General features: G+C 44.8%; 1 protein-coding gene across 2 annotated transcripts in view; it reads right to left on the reverse strand.

Moving 5' to 3' along the window:
• The window catches only part of NRG1 (neuregulin 1), a 522,222-nt gene that overhangs the window by 386,931 nt on the left and 117,700 nt on the right, over nt 1-17,591 (reverse strand). The gene's annotated exons all lie outside the window — the stretch shown is intronic.

Genomic DNA, 17,591 nt, shown 5'->3' on the forward strand with positions numbered 1-17,591 from the left:
CACTAGTCCAGACACATCAGGGTACTTGTGGCTTTCTGCACTCACTTCCATTTCTGTTCCTGTATGGAAATCACAGGTAGCAAATGCATGGAGGGTCCTACAGACACACAGGATTTGGCATAATGGGAGGAAAACCTAGAGGCTGGGCAAAACATAGAACCTGCAAAACTTGCATGACCTTGAAATACTATGGTGTGTCAATGCTGGACTAATTACTGGAACCGAAATAGGCCACATGCTACTCATCACAACTTTTATGGCTGGATCATCTCTTCCTTGTGCATTATATGGGCCTGAATTCACTCTTAAGAGTCCCCGATAACCTCTGACAACTCACAGCTAACCACTAACCTCACAACAACTCAGGCACATTAAAAAAGGAGACTATGTTCAGATGCTCAGCTTCACACTGAACAGCTGGAACTGATGCGGCACAAGCATAAATTATTATTAGGTTTAGGTGGCCTAGTTCCTCTACAGGCAATTCAAGCAGGAAAGAAATTGCACACAAAGGGAGAGGACAACTAAACTTCCTTTTCTTCCCTCTTTTTTTTTTTTTTCTTCTTTTTTTTTTTTTTTTTTATTAGCGTTTACATTTCACCTAGGTCCTCAGAGTTGTACCTTTTCAAGACTTAGAAAACACATCAACACTGAATACTGCTTAATTTTTTGGTAAGAGTTTTTACCTGTGTGCCACTGGACTGATATTTCTAGTACTCCTCATCATCTTTCTTTGTCCTAGCTGCTTGAAAAACATACTGAGAGATCATATATCAAAATAAACACACTTTTCACTTTGCTACCTTGTTAACCGGCTCCTGCTGTTCCTGTAGTTCAACAGACTAACGTAAAGCCCTTCAAGACACACATTGTCATTATGAACTGACATTCATCCACCAAAGCTGGCCAAAATTAATTTGTGAGAAAGGTGATTGTTTCTCTGCCAACTTGTACAGCAAGTACAAGTCATCCAGAAGGCTGGGAGTTAGTTGACACAGCTAATTAAAATGTGCTGCGTGCATCACCAGGCAGTATGATTCACTACCATTTATTCAAAGACATTCCTCCAGCAAATTACAAAATATGTACATGGTTGTAGTGCATACACCTGTCAGTGCTCTCCAATTGGTTCTTCAAAGTATTTGTAGTGCCAAGCAGACAATATTCTTACTAGACCACTGATGATAATTGATCTGTTTGCATGCAAACTAGCCACTTAGTTTTTCACTGGGTCTAACCTCCAAAGTGATTTTTCCAAAGCCTTTCATGCTTCTGAGTTTAGCTGTGTTTTCCTAGTTATCTCCTACAACCAGAGAGGGACTAACTAATCAGTGCTTTAAAAAAATCAGAGTTCATTTATGCTGGCTAAAGTTAAGAACCTTTGTTCATTAATTTTTTTGAAATTGTCCACACTGATTTTCAAGCTGTCTGGATGCACACAATGAATTACTCTGTATTACATTGCTTGTCCTCTTTAAACAGCGGTTTAAGTTAATTACACCGATTATAAGCATAGCAATCAAATATACAATTTGAAATGTAGGAAACTGCATGAATCACATGTTTTTTTTCTCTAATCATGATAGGACGATTTATAGCACCAAGCAACTAAAGAAATGGAAATTTTATAATCAAGGGATGATTCATGAAATCAGCTTTTCATGAATCTTTAAGGTCACAGTCTTCTCTTTTTCCAATTAGCCTTACTCCATGTGGCTAGAATATACAGACACTGGCAAAAAATATTTTTAAAAAAGCATGGGAGATTACCTGCACAGCTGAATCAATTTTTTTTTTTTTTTTTAATTTCAGCGTTTCAATTTCCATTATATCTTCAGCTCTCAAAGTCTAGCGTAAAAAAATTGAAGGCTGATGACTAAGGCTTCAACACGTCAGAAGTACCCCCTGTGATTTCAGTTTTGTCTCTTCATTATACTCAGTTCCAGTTGTAAGAAACATTACATGTATTTTTTATTTTATTAGTAAGGAAAGACTTTCTTTCCTTGATAAGAAATTCCTCCAACATCCTTGTAATGGTAAGTTCAAAGTTGTGGCATGCTGCCTTCTGGCAGCGATGTCAGCGACAGACTGGAGAATCTAGGGTAGCTTTCAGTATCTCTTTGCTCCCATATGGAGATACTTCAAAACAGAAGCAGAGGTATGCAATTTATAGTCACAGTATAGGTTCGGTCCCCCCCACTGAAGTGACACACAGAATTTGATCTCGGAAGGCAGAACATGCACCACCTACTCCTCTGCTGTGTTGCTGTTTCCTGATTTTATTCTGACATCTGTCATTGATTATTAGCCACAACGACTGTAAGAATATAATAGACTGTTAGATATAATTTCTAATTTCTAATTAAAGGGCTCTAAATACAAGTAGATTTTTGGGTCAGATTACATGCACAGATCACCGGGTGAAAAATATCTGTCCTCAGTCCAGGTTTATGAGAAGAGCTACTGAGTGCCTCCTCCCTGCAGTGCTGGAGACTGGACTGTGGTAGCAATGGGGGTAACATTTCTCCCAAACAGGACACAAACAGGATGCAGCAGCCCCCAGCATCATGCATGCCCTACCTCCCACTGTGCCACATCTTGCTTGTGAGGGATGCGCCTAGGAAAACTGTGGGACTCAGTGTGATAGGTAGTAAATCGTCTGTTCATCAAATTCAGTAAGAAGACAATAGAAAAGCAAACTGTCATATGAACTATTGTATGTTGTGTAAGACTAACAGCAAATGTTTAATTGAATTAACATGATAGTGTATATGATCTATTGTATGTTGTGCAAGACTAACAGCAAATGTTTAATTGAATTAATATGATAGTGTGAATTGTGACAGGAAGAAAGGGGGGGGGAACAACAAGAGAAGAAGCATCTGCACTTCAAAAGGTGTGAAGAGTTGCAGATGCCCAATTAAGCAAACAAGAGAGTGTTCACGACCATAAATCTCCTTATTCAAAGAGACTGCTGGGCCTAGGCTGATAAGGACGCTGCAGACTTAGTGGATCATCACATTCCAGGCGAAAGGTGAAAAGTACACTGTGAGGAGGACCTACGGCCTTCATCCCAAACGACCACCACCCATAATTTGGAGACCCTTACCCGTATTTTTAACAGCTTCTGCGCAAGCGTGAAAGACTGATAAGCTAATTACCATACGAAGCGGGAATAGGCGGGTTCAAGTAATGTATATGCATAAGTGTATAATGACTATGTAACACTTCATAGTATAAGATTGAAACAAAATGCTCGGGGGTCGCGGGCCGTTGTTGGAGCAGGAGACTCCCCGGCCGCCCAGCGCTGTTTTGCTTGTTGCCGCTTGCTAAATAAAACTCTGACTCAGCCAAATTTAAGAAGTCAGTTTATAACACTCAGCCACCATCTATCGCATGCCAGAAGTATTCCTGTGAAATGCTAGCAGTATTTGCATCCTCTGCAAGAGGCTTCATTTCATAGCTGGTCCCAGAGGGAGGAAAAAGTGGCTAGCCTGCTCTCTGATCAGATCATGAATAGCACCGAAGTGATTCAAAACTGCTCCCAGGCTCCCAGCTGGACCCTGGTGTTTGCATCTGACAGAGCCTCTTTGCCGTTGCCTGTGGCTTTCTTTGCTTTTGTTGCTTTGTAGCTTCGCAGTGCAGGGCTTTGTTTTCCAGCTACACATCTGCGCTCCCCTTAACACCTGCAAGAACGTGCGAGAGGGCACAAGGAGCGTTGGGTGTAACTTTCTCTACTGACCCTAAGTGTGTCAGAAACCAGCACGGAGTAACATGTATACTCTGAACACTTTTATTCTCACCTACAAGAAGGTACTGAGGAGGGCACCGGCTGTGCTGTGCCTGTCCAGCCTGCCTCTGCTCTCAGCAAGGGGCTGCTGGCAGTGCCTCGGGGCTTGCTGTATTGCTGCAACTTGGCCACCCAAGCAACCTCGTTCTCCCAAAGGCTGCACAGCGTGTGTAAGAGAATGGCTTTTTTGTTACACACAGGTTTTGTGCATAGAATTTATCCTCCCAGAGTTATAATTTTCTGCATGGTAATAGGTCTTTGAAGCCAGGCTACTTGCTCTGCTACACCCTGCAGCTCTGCCTATCTGCAGCTGATTTATCAGATACTGCTATTATTATAATGCATTTTAATTTCTTTCACTTAAGTTATAGACAGAACAGCAGTCTTGGAAAAGCTGTCCAAGCTGCTACCTGAGTCACCACCAGCAGAGAAACAGAACTGTAGATGCAGTATCTCTTCAGAAAAAAAAAAAAAAAAAAGAAAAGAGAGAAAAAAACCCAGACATCTTTGTTGGTCCACAGGCAGAACTTTCCAGTGCCTGACTTAGATGTGCAATGAGCTACACAGCTGCTGTGTCATGTGAATTTTTCTATGACTGATAATGGCTTAGGTTAGAAAGGAAACCCTTCCGAGAAAAGATGTGGAGGCCTTGAGAAACATGGGAAAAATAATGCAGCCTGAGAATATAAACACATCATCTGAACTTCAAAACACTCATAAGAAATTAGTAATTGTCAGCTAGCGGGACAATCCCTCCTCAGTTGTTCCCCTGCTTCTTCTTGGAGAAAAAAGCATAATATAATAATAAACTCCCTTTATGATCCTTAAAGACTGGCAAAGGCAGGGTTCTTAGCAGGAGATTTAAGGGCCACTGGAGAATTGTATATAAAAAGCATCTCCCATTGCATACCTTTCAATATGTAGATGGTGTGACCTCATCCTTGTTGAAGTCACAGCAAACAGCTTTCTCATATTATTTCCTATTCAGCTCCCCTGCCACCAGTCTACCTGGGTTTCTCAATGCAGGGCTGACAGCAGGTCCAGATCCAGGGACCAGATGGTTACAATACCAAGGTCAAGGTGTCCTTCACCTCCTGTTCTCAATGCCAGGAAAATGAGGATTTGGTTCAAAGTCCACAGAGACTAATGGGAACCATTTCATGGAATCAGTCAAGTTATTCCATGGGTTAAAGACCTAAACAGTGACATTTAAATCTGATTTACCAGGAATAAAGCAAAAGCAATGCTGCCAGCACAATGAGGGAAGTATCAGAAAAATATCATTCCAGAGACAAAGAAAGCTAAGCAGTGCATGTAAAGGTGTTAACGTTTTGGCTTACAGGGATGTCACTTATATGCCTTTCCCACCACCTGGAGAACCTGAATTTGATTATCAGCTCACCACTCTGGAATTGCTCTGTGCATGATGTGCTTACTGCACAAAGTTTTCTGAAATATCAGGCATGAATCTAGCTCAGATCCCACTGAGGACTCAGGCCAGCCCTGTTTCTGCCAAAAACCTTACTCCAGGATGTTCCTTTGAAACAGGATTTATTCAGCAAATTAAGTAGATTGGTCCTTTGCAAGAATATTCAGGCATGTTTAAGTACAAGAAGGAAGGCAAGCTACAAGCTGTGGCTAACGATCAGCAGGTACGTCCTGTTTGCACCTTTCCCAATGTAATAAATGTGATGATGATTTGTGTTTATGACATATATTGATCTTTAATACAAATGTATGTGTTGTAAAATATTTTATGAAGATAAAAGTCATTGTGGTTTTATCTTTAAATGAGTTCGAGGCTTTGTAATCTCAGACTATGCAATGGGCATGTTGGTGTTTTGACTATGTTGTTACTGCACCTAGTGGAAAAGTACCAGAAGACCCTTTTGTATGAGGCAGACCCTTGTTTTGATGGAAAAGTACCAGAAGGACCCCTGTTTTGGTGGAAAGAGGAGTGGAAAAACACCAGAGAACACCCCCCCCCCCCCAACAACACCAGAGAAGCTAAGAAGATTCGAGAAAACTCCACTATGCTTGCGGGGACTAAACACCCCATCTTATGAATATGTATTGGGAAAAGACTATAAAGGGTTCGTTTACACAGTGTGCGTTGGTGGTGGAACAGAGACTCCCCGGTGTACCCCATGCGGTTTTGCTTATTCTTATTTTATTAAAATTATAAAACTATATTTGGCTTTTGGCTTCAAAATTTATAACACCAACAGTAATGTGTCTGTAATACCATGAGACCTCAGCTTGATTCAGACCTGCAACAACTGATAAGGAAGTGCCATCTCTGAGCTAGAAATCTGTTTTTGCCTGTTTTGAATATCCAGAATCATCAGTGTCTTTCCAGAGGGGAAAAAAGCACTCTTCCTGCCTCTCACACATTGTCAGAGCTTGACACATTTGACTTGGTTCGGCCAGTCCCCAAGGAATTAATTGTTGCTTGTAATTACACAATACCACAGCATCCAGCAAGGATAACTCAGGTCCCACAGGCATTGGGCTTTGCAGGTTTTTTCAACTTATCCTCCCTGCCTATTACTCTTAAGACATTTATCAAACCAAGGTCTGTATCACTTTATAACTGAAGCCCAGTCAGTGATGCTGACTTCTGATTTTGCCTAGCAAATGCAACACTTGGCAGTGATGTGTGCTGCCTGCCAAGTCACTAAGCAGCTGTGACAGTTGTTGCAAGTTGAAGCAGGAAAGGTGTAGTCCACTGAGGGCTGACATCTTCCAAACAGAGTATCTGCACAGATTTCTGGGTGGCAAGATGTCGTTATGAACACATACTGCTTGAATCCATTCCTTCTTCATTTAGAGAGCGGGGGAGGGGGGGCGCTGGTCAGCAAAGGCAGTATGTCATTCAGCTGGGATGAGTTGACAAGAAAACCATGTCACAGGACAGGACACAGTACAAAGCATGATAAGTCATTCCTCAAGGGAACAGCTTGATAAAAGGCAGAAGGTTAACACATCTATAAATACAAAACAGGACCTTTCTTCTTATACAGTGGAGTATCCTGAAGAAATATTTTGATGAAGGAGACTGCAAAATGTGCACAGTGGGGCCCTTCAAAGTGATCATCCCAGACGTGGAGAAATGCTGTATTTTCTGTCCCAGGGCTGCATAATGGCTTCCATATTCAACACAGAGTAGTGCCATTTCAGACCACCAAGGACTTCCATTGACTTCAGTGCTCAGCAGCTGCACTAATGAGATTTTAAAGGCAGATTCTGAATTTACCCTGACAGATGCCATTGGCAAAGCCATTTGAAAAGACTCAGATCATTCAATTGAATGGGATTTACACACACTAACATTTGCACAAAGAAGTAATTTGAAAAAAACCTCTTCTCCCTGCACCCTCGGAGAGCAGCTCTGCATTCATCATGCATTTTGATCATCTCACTGCTAACCCCTCTTTTTCTGGCATCCACTGGAAAAGACAGTGCTAGGCTTTTTCATTGCAACATACATCTATTGCCTGGCAAAGGTATTGGGAATCTTCCAAAACCAAGTCTTTAAGTTTCGATAACAAAGGAAAGCTAACTTGAAAGTTTCTGAGGTCTCATGTCTGTAACTAACAGGTACAGTTTTATCTGTTCAAGTTCAGACATTGGGTTAAACTAGCACTGCTTGCTTCCACAAGTGTATGCTTCCCATTTTGAATCATTTACAGTTAAGCCCAGAGCATATGTGGGAAGTTGTGAGAGTCTTGCAAGTCAACTCCGCCAGATATTTATAGGCTGTAGTTTTTGTACAGGTGGTACAGCCTCCATAGGACTGAGGGCTGGGTGACCTAAAGGCTGTGCTCGGTGCTCCTGTGAGAGCTGTACTACTTCAGTGAGGATGAAGGATGCAGACAATATATTTTTTTTCAAGCTCTGTGAAAGGCCCTTTACAACACTTACCAGAGACCACAGTCATACCTTTGTTTCCCTTTTTTTTGTGCTGGAGATAAGTCAAGGTATGTTCTTTTACACCCAGACTCCCCAGCAGCTAGGAGAGGTACAGCTGCACTACAGGAAAGATGCCATAGCAGGTTTTCAAGTATTCACCTGAGCAAAGAGCGTGCTGGGAACACTGTTGCCTCTAAACTTCATTTGCCTGCATGACAGCTTGTAGTGATAACAGAGAAGACAAATTGCTTCAAGTTGGTGAGGCTCATATCCCAGCCACCCTGTGATATGTCTGTGTTGGTTTAGGCCCTGCCGGGACCAGAGACCACGTTGCCGTTGTCCCTCCCCCACCATCAGACACAAGTAGGGCACAAACCCCGGGTTAAAATAAGAAGAAATTTAATACAACATTGTAATAAGCAACCTGAACAACAACAGTAGCAATGATAGCAACAATAAACAGCAATAACAGTAAGCAAGACAAATGATACACAGAGAAATACCGCAAATGGTTACAGACAGCTCGCTCGCATGCTCTCCGCCACCAAAGCCACAAAGGAAAAAGTTCCTGTGCTCCCGCGCCTGCACCTGACATCAGTATGGCATGAATAACCTGGCTGGAGATCCCTTCCCCATCTCTGCTGGGGAAAATTAACCCTATCCTAGCTGAACCAGGACATAATCCACCCCTTTATTCTATACCATCTGTGTCATGTCCAGCTGCCATTTAGCAGTTAACAATAACAAAATAACAATTTACACAGGCACAGCATAATTCACGGCATGTTCTCACCCAGAATCAAGTCCCCCTGTGGTACGCATCGGACCTCTCCATTGTCCTGCATCACCCACCAGGTACACCCAGGTCCTTGGGCAAAAGTAATGCCATGGATGGGTTTGCCTTTACCTTTGCCTGGCGCAGGACTAAACCAGACCATTTTCCCCAATATATTCCTCATGTGCACCACAGGGACTTTATTCCCATCTACAGCACGTGGAGGTTTCGACTGAGCCGGGCCAGCTCGACTGGCAGACCCTCTTGTGTTGACTAGCCAGGTGGCCTTTGCTAGATGCATGTCCCAGTCTTTGAAGGTCCCACCTCCCAGTGCTTTCAATGTGGTTTTTAACAGTCCATTGCAGCGCTCGATCTTCCCAGAGGCTGGTGCGTGGTAGGGGATATGGTAGACCCACTCGATGCCGTGTTCTTCTGCCCAGGCATTTATGATGTTTTTTCGGAAGTGGGTCCCGTTGTGTGATACAATTCTCTCTGGGGTGTCATATTGCCACAGGACTTGCACACAGTCATCACTCTCCATTCCACTGGCTCTTCACCCGCTTGGCATATTTGATTGCAGCACACATCTCACATCCATGGATGATCTCTGCAATGGTGTCAGTAGTGAGGTCCACCCCTCAATCTCGAGCCCACCTCTATGTTGCATCCCTACCTTGGTGGCCCGAGGTCTCGTGGGCCCACCGGGCTATGAACAGTTCACCTTTGCGCTGCCAGTCCAAGTCCACCTGAGCCACTCTGATTTTAGCAGCTTGGTCTGCCTGCTAGTTGTGTCGATGTTCATCACTGGCCCGACTCTTGGGTACATGGGCATCCACATGGCGCACCTTCACAACGAGGTTTTCCACATGGGCTGCAATGTCCTGCCATACTTCAGCAGCCCAAACGGTTTTACCCTCATGTTGCCAGTTGCTCTGTTTCCATTGCTGCAACCATTTCCACAGGGTATTCGCCAGTGCCCATGAATCAGTGTAGAGGTAGAGCCTCAGCCACTTTTCCCGCTCAGTAATATCCAAAGCCAGCTGGACGGCTTTCACCTCTGCGAACTGGCTCAATTCACCCTGTCCCTCAGCAGCTTCAGTGACCCGTCGTGTGGGACTCCACACAGCAGCCTTCCATCGTTGATGTTTTCCCACGATGCGACAAGACCCATCAGTGAACAAGGCATATCGTTTCTCCTCATCCAACAGCTCGTTATATGGTGGGGCCTCCTTAGCATGTGTCACCTCCTGTTCTGGTGACATCCCGGAATCTTTGCTCTCCAGCCAGTTCGTGATCACCTCTAGTATCCCTGGGCGGCTGGGGTTCCCTATTCGAGCCCGTTGTGTTATCAACGCAAACCATTTTCTCCAGGTGGCATCGGTTGCATGATGTGTGGAGGAGGCCTTTCCTTTGAACATCCACCCCAGCACCGGCAGTCGGGGTGCCAGGAGGAGCTGTGTTTTAGTGCCGACCACTTCTGAGGCAGCCCAAACTCCTTCGTACGCTGCCAGTATCTCCTTCTTAGTCGGTGTATAATTAGCTTCAGAGCCTTTGTATCCCCAGCTCCAAAAGCCCAGAGGTCGGCCTCGGGTTTCCCCAGGTGCTCCCTGCCAGAGGCTCCAGGTAGGGCCATTCTCCCCGGCTGCGGTGTAGAGCATGTTCTTAAAATCCTGCCCTTCCCGGACTGGCCCGAGGGCTACTGCTTGGGCAATCTCCCGCTTAATCTGTTCAAAGGATTGTTATTGCTCAGGGCCCCATTCAAAATCGTTCTTCTTACGGGTTATGTGGTAGAGAAGGCTCACAATCAGGCTGTAGTTGGGGATGTGCATCCTCCAGAACCCCACAGCGCCCAGGAAAGACTGAGTCTCCTTTTTAGAGGTTGGTGGGGCCATAGCTGTTATCTTGTTTATCACCTCCACTGGGATGTGGCAACGCTCATCTTGCCATTTTATCCCTAGGACTGAATTTCCCTTCCAGGCCCCTTTACTTTCTTTTGCTTAATTGCAAAGCTGGCCTTCAGGAGGATTTCAATTATCTTCTTTCCTTTCTCAAAGACTTCCTCGGCTGTGTTCCCCCATACAATGATGTCACCAATGTACTGCAGGTGTTCTGGAGCCCCACCTTTCTCCAGTGCAGTATGGACCAGTCCATGGCAAATGGTGGAGCTGTGGTTCCACCCCTGGGGCAATCGATTCCAGGTGTACTGGATGCCTCTCCAAGTGAACGCAAACTGTGGCCTGCACTCTGGCGCTATTGGAATGGAGAAGAACGCGTTAGCAATGTCAATCGTGGCGTACCACTTGGCTGCCTTCGACTCCAGTTCATACTGGAGCTCCAGCATGTCCGGCACTGCAGCACTCATTGCTGGCATAACTTCATTCAGGCCACGGTTGTCCACAGTTAGCCTCCATTCACCATCAGGCTTTCTCACTGGCCATATAGGACTGTTGAAGGGTGAGTGAGTTTTGCTGATCACCTTCTGGCTTTCTAGTTGACAGATCAGCCGATGGATGGGGACCAGGGAATCTCGGTTGGTGCGGTACTGCCGCCGGTGCACCGTCCTGGTAGCAATCGGCGCTCGCTGCTCCTCAATCTTAAGCTGCCCCACCACTGAGGGATCCTCTGAGAGGCCGGGTAAGGTGGACAACTGTTCAACCTCCTCCAGGGCAGCTACACCAAAAGCCCACCGGCACCCTTTTGGGTCTTTGAAGTACCCTCTCCTGAGACAGTCTATGCCCAGGATGCGCGGGGCATCTGGGCCAGTCACAATGGGGTGCTTATGCCAGTCCTTCCCAGTCAGGCTCACTTCAGCTTCCAGTAGGGTCAGCTGTTGGGATCCCCCTGTCACTCCGGAGATGCAGATGGATTCAACCCCACTGTAGCTCGATGGCACCAGGGTGCACTGTGCGCCAGTGTCCACCAAAGCCTTATATTCTTGTGGGTCTGGTGTGCCAGGCCATCGGATCCACATTGTCCAGTAAATCCAATTATCCCTTTCCTCCAGCTGGCTGGAGGCAGGGCCCCTCTAATCCTGCTCAGCATCACTCACTTCTTGCAAGAATGATTTACTGGTCCCCTCAAGACAGTCAGACATAACGTTCACCATTCTATTCTGCTTGGGGGATTTCTGACTGGACGCTGGAGCTGTGCTTTTCTTGGAGGTCTCCCCTTTCGTGATGGTCTTCCCTTTCAGCTGCTCTACTCGTGCAGCCAGGGCAGCAGTGGGCTGTCCATCCCACCTCCTCATGTTTTCTCCATGGTCACGAAGAAAAAACCACAGGGTGCCTCGTGGTGTGTACCTTCTGCTGCCTTTCTCTTGCGTGGGGAAATGTTTACTTCTAATGGCTGAGACATCAGCCCGTGCAGGTGGAATGTAGGACATGTCCTCTTCCATTTTCTGGACCCTCTGAGACAGTTCCTCCACAGCTGAGACCCAGGAATGCTGAGATGAAGGGAGATTTCCTTCATATTGCCGGAGCTTGCCAACCACTCCATCCACTGTTAGAGTGTGGGTGTCTGTCCACCAGGACACTATTGCCAATGCTTTCGAGTGTGCTTCTGGTGCACTCTTCGGGATTTTTGCCACATCAGGTGTGTACAAGTGGCCTGATCTGGGTCCATGGATGACTGCTCATCATTCAGATCACCATAGATCATATCAAACACAGCCAGTTCCCTGAGATTCTGGATGCCTTTCTCAATGCATTTGCCTAGCTGACATAGGATATCATCCTTGTAGGGGTGCCTCTCCCTTACACTGAGCAGGAGTCGCTTCCAAAGGCTGAGGGTTTGGGTCTGTTTCGCTATTTCCCTATCAATGCCAGCATCCTTGGCCAAAGATCCCAGTTGCTTGGCCTCTCTCCCCTCCATTTCAAAAGCACTGGCTCCATTGTCCCAGCACTGGAGCAGCCAGGTGCAAATCTGCTCACCTCCCAGGCGGCCGAAATCTCTCCCCATATCTCACAACTCATTTGGGGATAGGGATCAGACGATCACCTCTGGCCCTTCCTCCTGTTTCTGTGCTGGGCCTGGCTCATCCCCATCCCCCACTTTGTGAGCTGACTTTCTGGTATATTTTGTTTTCTGTATCGAGGCGACTGATACCGGCCAGTGCCGGCTCTCTGGCTCAGTCTGTGTGCTGGTGGAGGCGACTGATACTGGCTCTGCCTGTCCCCCCGGCCCAGCTGCTGTACCAGTAAGTTCACTCTCAGATCCTGTAGCCCTTTCTCACCCTTGAGGGCAGCGGGTGGTATTAAAGAGGACACGGTAGGCATGGGCAAGTCCCCAGCACATTGCAGCGATTTGTGTCTCCTGGGTTTTGCCAGCTTGGTAACACACCCTTTCTAAGCACTCCATCAGCTTCTCAGGGCTCTGCATTTGTTCAGGAGTGAAATTCCAAAGCATTGGAGGTGCCCACCGACTCAGGCCTTCGCCCATCTTTTCCCACACCCCTTGCCACTCACTATTATCTGACCTCGGGGCAGGTTTCCGGGCACTGCTGCTATTATTAGAGAAGTGCTGCCTGGCCTAAAACACGATCTGGCTGACACCCAGAAAGCATTGTGCCGCAAATACACTGGCCTGAATGCCCCAAGGATAACTGAAACTCCCCCTAACCTAGAGCATCTCTTCCCCTGGCTCACCCATAGGGGGGGTGAGACCCCTAACAAAAGCCCAGGCAGCAGACAGATACCGGCCCACCCCCACACACAGCGACACAAACACATTATAAGCAGTCAAGAGCCAGTACAGCAAAAAGAGACACTTTATACATTTTCCACCAATAACAAACACCAGCACTGTGATCATACACTGGATATAAGGATTAATCCAGCCCCCCCACACAAGCGAGTGGGCCAGCATTGCAAACATTTTCTTATCAGACAGTACAAATAAAACAGAAAAATTACACCCAACAGATTGCTCTAACACACTCTGGTCAGGGTCTGTCCCTTTTTGATTCTTATTTCAGCCCTCTCATGGCCCCACGTTGGTGCGCCATAAAGGCTGTGTTGGTTTAGGCCCTGCCAGGACTGGAGTCCACATTGTCGTTGTCCCTACCCCACCCTCAGCTGGTCAGGCTGGAAGTGAGGCACAAACCCCGGGTTAAAATAAGAAGAAATTTAATACAACAGTGATAAACAATCTGATCTACAACAGTAGAAATGATAACAACAATAAACAGCAATAACAGTAATCAAGACAAAAGATATACGCAGAAATACCGCAATGGTTACAGACAGCTCGCTTGCGATGCTCCCTGTCACCAAAACCACAAAGGAAAAAGTTCCCATGCTCCTGCGCCCAGACCTGACATCATCATGGTATGAATAACCCGGCTGGAGATCCCTTCCCCGTCTCTGCTGGGGAAACTTAGCCCTATCCTAGCTGAACCAGGACAATGTCCTAAGAAGCTCTGACCATGAACTCATCCCAGTGCAACACCAGCCAGCATATAACTTTGCAGTTTTGACTTTACTCCACCAGTAGTAAACAGCTCTGGCCAGAATGCCCAATATTGCAGGGGAGTAACTGAGCAAATGGAGAGGACAAAACAGCTCCTGTCCTAAGTAAGAGTGCCTGTGTACTGCAATGTTGCCTGGGTGCAGAACATTGCTCTGAGGGCGTATTTGTCTGAAGACCCTTTCTTCAGTCCACTTCCCATCTGCCCATCTAAACATGAGCTACCTTCTGAACTCAGTAATGCACTCTGGCCTCAGTTGTGTTAAACAATGACAAAGTACTGAGAAATAAATTAACTTATAGCCCATCTACCCCTCCTCAACAGTAGGAAATATTTACTCCTTCAGATGCAGGTAAGTGATTACTACAAAACTCTGTGTGTATGAGATCTGTCCTCTCAGATGCTCTGAGGGACAGTGTATTCACACAATTCCCATATAATCTCTTCTCAGCCATACTGGTGCTTGACTTCCAGGTCATGACAGACCTGTGCCCATGAAACACGCATCTCAAATACTGTGGTACTACCAGGAAACAAAATCTCCAATGGGAAATCATCCACAGCAGCGCCATAGTGGGGACTGTCTTCATAACACATATAATTGCTTCTAAGACTTAAAATGCAACCTGTGACTGAGGGATTCAAATTACTTTAAACCACAGGTAAAGACAAAGAGAGGTACCAAAAATCCAAGCATATGATGTCCGTAACAATTGACCTGAATTCACAGACCACCATATAAATATTACTGCCAGAACATGACAAAAGTGCAGGAGTAAGAGAGATGTTGTAGAGAGGGACCTGTCCTGCAGCTGTGCTTTGCAAGACAGCTCACACAGCTTGTCAAGGCCACCACCTCCATGTGCATACACAACCCAGAACATCACTCTCCAGATGTACAGGGCAAGTCATACTGAGATGGATGACTATGCCTACAGCTCTATAAGGGAGAGAAAAGGACTCTGGTACTTGCCACAACAGCACGGGTAAGGAAAACACCACAAAGGTCTGGCCATTTGTTTCTTAAAAAATGTGAGCAGTTTAAGGGGTCACTTATTAGCCTTATCTTAAACCTCTGAGTCCCGGTCTTTACATTCCTGTCACAAAGTCAATGTTCTGTACAACAGCTTTCCAGCTGACATTGCTATTTTACCACTGGCCTGTCTTATATTTTCCTTCTTTCATTTATTTTGCCCCATAACAGCATGATTGTTTAATTGGCCAACAAAAGCCCTGCTGATGTCTAGAATAACCCTTTGTGCTTCCACTGAGCATTCAAGGCTGTTTTGCTGCCTGTCTGTGGCAACAACAGCACAATTTATGTGTATAATCCATTTACGAGCTCTGTGCTCTTCTGACCTGTCAACACAGGGAATTTATTATCAAATAAGCTCAGGTGTGAATTTAACGTACCATCATTATTCTTCCCTAACTCTTTGTATGGCTTATCTAATTTCACAGAAAAATGCCTTTGAGCTATTCAACTTAATCTACTTTGGAGGAGTGCAAATAAGAGTATTGTAACAGCAATGTTTACATAAATAGCTGGTGCTAAATACCTTTGTTACTCTCTTACCATAAGTCAAACCATTTTTTAGCATGTGCAGCATGGAAGGCCTCTCACCTACTCCCAGCTCTAAACTGAAGTTCATATGATCTACTGAATACAATGCGCCAGCCTCACTTTCTGAAGGACTGTCTACATAGGTGAGGTCAGTCTGAGTTATTTAGTGGTTTAAATTGAAGAGGAACACCTATCCAAGATTAACTTTCTGATGCTCCACTCTTTACTCCAGACTGTGTAACTGATACCTGGCTCACTGAGGACCAGGTCCATTTCATCTGGTCACACTCCTGATCTAGAATAGACAGTCTAGAAGAATAGGAGAGGAATACATATACCGAACAACTGCAGAGTAGGCAAACCTTAATTTACCTAATTTTACGCCCAAGGCATTCATCACTATGATGTTCTGCTAAACTTGTGTTACATAAAAAACTCTCTCAATCTGCATTAGTGGAAAGATAAAAGCATGCTTATTTGTAGGATTCACAAACATCTGTGAATATTGGTGTAATCAAGGAAAGCTGCCCTCACTGTGTAAGCATTTGTTCCTTTAGGTGTAATTGATAGTTTTCACTGCCTCCTGTTCTGTTTTAATCCTAGCTTTATTATTTGATGACAGCATAGTCTGAATATATGATGCATGCATTTGAAGGATGTTGGGGTTATTTTAGCAGTCCTGTTCACTAAAATACTCAGATTTGTAAGAGAAGATGATGGTTTTGAGACAGTTTCTTCATTCAGGACAGGTCTGTCAGGCCTGGTACTGTCCACACCTCATGAGTATGTTTCACTGATTGCTATCCCATTCCTTCTCATGAAGATGCCAGGTCTGATGTGTGATCAGCTTTTTAATTTGCAAAGCTCTGCAGCTGACACTGATCAGTATCACCTCTGTTTTTCTTCAATTTTCTATAGTCCCCTAAGTACTTAAACTGTGTCTATCTTTCAGACAGCACCAGAGAGCTTCTGAAGAAGCTGTGCTATCAGAAAATTGTTTTCATCTTATGCAAGACTGTTTTTGTTCTTTCTACTGCTACTGTTATTAATCTATTTCATATGTACCATTATGCTTATTTTTATCAGATTAATAAAATGTGCTTTTCAAAAATATGAAACCCTAGCAAGATAGGACAGACTAATTATGGACCGGGACTCTCACTCTACATCATTGCTGGTTTTGAAACTTTTCAATCACCATTTCAGTAACTGTGTATGAAGCCAAGACTCAAAATGTTGAATGCACACCAATCATCTTTTAGTACAGTACACTTCAGGAGACCATCTCTTAATGACTCCACATGTACTTCTCACAGCATGGTAAAATGGACCAGTGACTAATATGCCAAATTTCAAAACCTGCACTTCTTTTCTGTGACTAAATCTGTAAGACAGAGAGACCAAAGGCAGCTGAAGAGTGTTGCCTTAACAAGAAGCACTACAAACAGAAAGAATATATACATTTTCCTATCATACTAGCCTCCATGAAATGCAGGGGGTTACTCTTTAAAAAGGCAGTTTTATGAAAACTTGCTGTGAGGTGCAGTACCTACAGATAGGAATGGTCCTTGCCACTAGTAGGACTGGTGTCAGTGCACTGCAGCATTGACCATGGTGTCATTGCAGCAAACAATTATAACGTTTCCTGGACTATCTCCATGTAAGGCTACAGGTACATTAACATTTTTTATTTGAAACAGAGGTGCAGTTACAAAGAGAAATCCACAGTAATTCCCTCTTTCTGAGCATTGGTTCAGTATGCAGAGTGGTTTTGAGATACATGGAATCCTTTTGGAGAAAAACTGTTCCAGATCTCTGCTATGGTTTATAGCAAATGCACTCTAGACCTTAACATGTTTGTACCAATGACTTTTGCTGGTGACCACTTTGATTCACAAGAATCTAGCTGCTTAACTGAGGAGGCTAGACTAAACCCAGCTTAAAATAAAACCTGTACTGCATATGGTGTTGTTGTAATGACTGCAGCACTGAAATGTAGTTGTAATGATTGCAGCACCAATGTGCTTCAATCATCTGCTGCTCTTTCTTTGTTAAATTATTTCCAGATGTCCATAGACACCAACAG

Source organism: Athene noctua, chromosome Z (assembly GCF_965140245.1).
Source record: "Athene noctua chromosome Z, bAthNoc1.hap1.1, whole genome shotgun sequence".
NCBI lineage: Eukaryota > Metazoa > Chordata > Aves > Strigiformes > Strigidae > Athene > Athene noctua.